We start from the raw sequence: 4,290 nt of genomic DNA, 5'->3' as shown, positions 1-4,290 counted from the left end.
CCAAAGAGGTGTCGCACTGCGGCACGCCGTTCGGACTCGGCTATAAAATGGAGACCCCTTATCATTGAGCTTAAACTTCAATCGGACTGCACTCATTGATATTTGAGAAGTTTGCCCCTGCTCTCTAGTGGAATGTTCAAGGGCAAAATAAGCATATTATGGGCTTCAGATGTTAAATCGGGTGATCGGCTTTTATGGTAGCTATATCAGGTTATAGATCGATTCGGACCATACTCGTCACGATTGTTCGAAGTAGTAACAACACTACAAGCAAAATTTCAGCTCAATCGTACAATAATTGCGTCTTCTGAGGACTCCAGAAGTCAAACCGGGAGACCGGTTTATATGGGAGCAATATCCAAACCTGAACCGACATGGTATTGTATTGGTGCAAAATGTTAAGCGGCTTCGAGCGGCTCCAGATTTCAAATCGTGAGATCGGTTTATATGGAAGCCAAATCTTCGGTACCCATCACCATGGATGCCTCTAATAAAGTACCGTTATTAACTGACTTAGCAATTGAATTAATTTGGTCTCAAGAAGTCATATCGGGATATCGGGGGGCCTATATCGCCATATTGACCAATTCGGATAAAACTTGGTTATAAGATAGGGTTTTGGGCCAAATTTCAGCCAAATCAGGAGAAAATTGGGGCTTCTAAGGACTCAAGAAGTCAAATCCGGGAATCGGTTTACACGGAGGCTATATTTGTTTACAGACCGATTCGGATCATACTGGGCATAGATGTTGGAACACAAGTCTCTGTTACAAATTTCAGTCAAATCGGATGGGGGTATACTAATACAGTCATTCAGTTTGTAACACCTCGAAATATTGATATCATAAGGTTAGGTTAGGTTGAAAAGAGGGTGTAAATATTAATCCGCTCCATGCCACTATGGACATACACCTACGCCAGTAATCGGCTTGCGCTATCGAAACAATAAAGTAACCTCTAAAGAGAAAATTTTAATTTGGGATTCCGTGCTACTTACAAAATCCTTTATCGCTCTCAATTCCACTCCCCTAAGTTGGTTCATGTCTGGTATTGTGCCTCCACCTAAGTGACGGTATCTGTTAGACACTAAAGTCTGGCAAAGACAAAGGAAATGCTCCAACGTCTCATCATCTTCCCCGCATGCCCTACACATGCTATCACTTGCCGCACCGATTTTACATTAGTGAGTTCGTAGTCCTATGTGTCCCGTTGTGATACCAATAGCTATACTGACCTCCTTATTGCTTCCTTTCTGTAATAGCCTCGTCTTCTCACGATCTGGATCGCCCCATAGGATTATCGCCGTCCTCCGACCGACCGTTTCGCTGTTCCACAATGTTGCATGCGCATTCGTCGCCCACTCCCTCAATTCGGACTGCGTCGACCCGAAGGGCTTCAGATTAACCAAGTTTTTTGACGGCAGTCATCTTTCAAACAGAATCCATGGTGGAGTGTTTTCAAGATTCGGCCCGGCCGGCATGCTTTTACTTGTTTCTTCTTACATCCCCTTCATAATTAAGCAGGAGTAATTTTCAGCAAACAACCGACTTTTCAACAGGCTGCAGTTCTGAAATTGCAGAACTACTTCAATTTCTACCAAAAAGACCAAAAGATTTTGTTCTACAAACTTGAAAATTGTCTTATACTCATTAGACCACCTATTGTCCGTGCCGAATTAGGTCCAAGTCGGACCATATTTCGATGTAGCTGCTTTGGGGAATGAATTATGCATTTTTCACCGGATTATTATGAAAAGTGATTTACATATATACCCGAGGTGGTGGGTATCCAAAATTTGTTTTGTCACTTTTTATACCCTCCACCATAGGATGGGGGTATGCTAATTTCGTCATTCTGTTTGTAATACCTCGAAATATGCGTCTGATACCCCATAAAGTATATATATTCTTGATCGTCATGTCATTTTAAGTCGATCTAGCCATGTCCATCCGTCTGTCCGTCCATCCGTCCGTCTGTCTGTCCATCCGTCCGTCTGTCCGTCCATCTGTCCGTCCATCCGTCCGTTCGTTCGTCCGCCTGTCTGTCGAAAGCACCCTAACTTACGAAGGAGTAAAGCTAGCCGCTTAAAATTTTGCACAAATACTTCTTTTTCGTGTACGTCGGTTAGGATTGTAAATGGACCAATTTCGTCCATGTTTTGACATAGCTGCCATATAAACCGATCTTGGGTCTTGACTTCTTGAGCCTCTAGAGGGCGCAATTCTCGTCCAATTTGACTGAAAATTTGTACGTGGTGTTTTGATATCACTTCCAACAACTACGCTGTGTATGGTTCAAATCGGTCAAAGTTTTGATATAGCTGCCATATAAACCGCTCTTGGGTCTTGACTTCTTGAGCCTCTAGAGGGTGCAATTCTCGTCCGATTTGACTGAAATTTTGCCCGTAGTGTTTGGTATCACTACCAACATCTGTGTTAAGTATGATTCAAATCGGTTCATAATCTGGTATAGCTGCCATATAAACCGATCTGGGATCTTGACTTCTAGAGGGCGCAATTATCATCCGATTTGGCAGAAATTACAACGGCTTCTCTCATGACCTTCAACATACGTGTCTAATATGGTCTTAATCGATCAGTAGCTTCATACAGCTCCCATATAAACCTATCTCCCGATTTTGCTTCTTGAGCCCCTACAAGGCGCAATTCTTATCCGAATGAACTGAAGTATTACACAATGACTTCTACAATGTTCACCATTCATTTATGGTCCGAATCGGACTATAACATGATATAGCTCCAATAGGAAAACAGTTCTTATTCAATATTCTTTGTTTGCCTAAAAAGAGATACCGCGCATAGAACTCGACAAATGCGATCCATGGTGGAGGGTATAGCCCCAGGCCTTAGCCCCAAAAACGGACTTTGAATTCGTATTCCTGGGGTCATTTTATGCAAAAAATACAAAAAAATTGATTTTTTGCGATTTTCCCCGTGAAGTGCACTTCAGCCGAAGGCTTTGATGGCTTTATTCAGAAGGCGACTATTTGGTTTCGAGGATTGTAAGCAACGTTGGCATAATTGTAGTTATTGAAAGGGGATTACTTTGAAAGGTACAAAAGTGATTTAGAAGAATAAATAAAGATTTATCAATTTACAAATAAATGCACCCAGCTTTTTGTTCACTTGTACACCTAAGCCAGTAAGGCCTTGCTTGCGCTCTAAATTCGAAAAGTGTCTCCGACCACACCTACACCTATAGCCGGAGTCTGACCTATCGCTTTGCTGTCGCTGGCTAGAACAGACATCTTAGTCATTGCGTCAGTCATGACGGGTGAATGTGTGGTCGGAAAACATGCTGGCAGAGAGGACGTCGAGATAGTGGGGATTATAGAACATCCGCTGTTTGTGTGTTCCACACTGGCAGTCAGAAGGAATTTCATTTTTGGTTCTCATTTCTTAGAGAACTTATCTGATTTAGCAGATATGAACATTCACAAGTTGTTGGGGTTTTAAAGCGATCTGGCTTGTTCAACGGTAGAAAATAGAAGGCATTTTCTCTCTCCTGTTCCCGTGATATCACAATGGACGATAATGTCAAAGTGAGTCTGATGGCAGACTGCCACTTAAACCAAACCAAATCTAAAAATTTTTCTAGTCACTAACTATTCTAATCGATATGATCAATATGAAAAGATTTTCGTATAGTGAATACCCGTAACATGAAATCTGTCGCACTGAACAATGCGATACTCGTTCTTTATGTTGCCACCAGGTAAAATTGTCTGCTTCTATGTATAAACAATTTATATCCATGCATAGCAGGAGTTAGTCACACTGGTTTAATTGATTTAAATATGCTGTTTCTGTATGGCTAATAACTCATTTCAAATGCTCTCCTTTGTGTCTACCACGATGAAGTATTTTGTCTGTGGTGTAAATGCTGGCACGTTACTGCGACGATATGGTGCTGTTGCGTTTACCTGTTCGCATATCCTTCGATCATACCGTGCGTTGATCATAATTTACCTACGCATAGGAATTTGGTAAATTGTTGCCTTTTTATTTATTGCAGCATTTGTAAAGTGTCTTATATAGTAATGGAAACCATATGTTGTGGTGCCAATACGGTTATTGATAATAAATGGCGATCGTTTGTTGCACAGCTGTTGGTTGGTTATATAACATATAATCTAAAATATACCCTAGATTAAAAGATGACATTGGAATGAAGAGTTAAGCTCCTCTAATGATTTTTAAACTGGTCTATTTGGGATGCGTACAGGCAGGGATGGAAAGTTTTTATAAACTCTGTAACTTAACGGCCCTG

This window comes from Stomoxys calcitrans, chromosome 2, assembly GCF_963082655.1.
Source record: "Stomoxys calcitrans chromosome 2, idStoCalc2.1, whole genome shotgun sequence".
NCBI classification, from domain to species: domain Eukaryota; kingdom Metazoa; phylum Arthropoda; class Insecta; order Diptera; family Muscidae; genus Stomoxys; species Stomoxys calcitrans.
The sequence above is the reverse complement of the archived record's forward strand: the minus strand, read 5'-3'. Positions refer to the sequence as shown.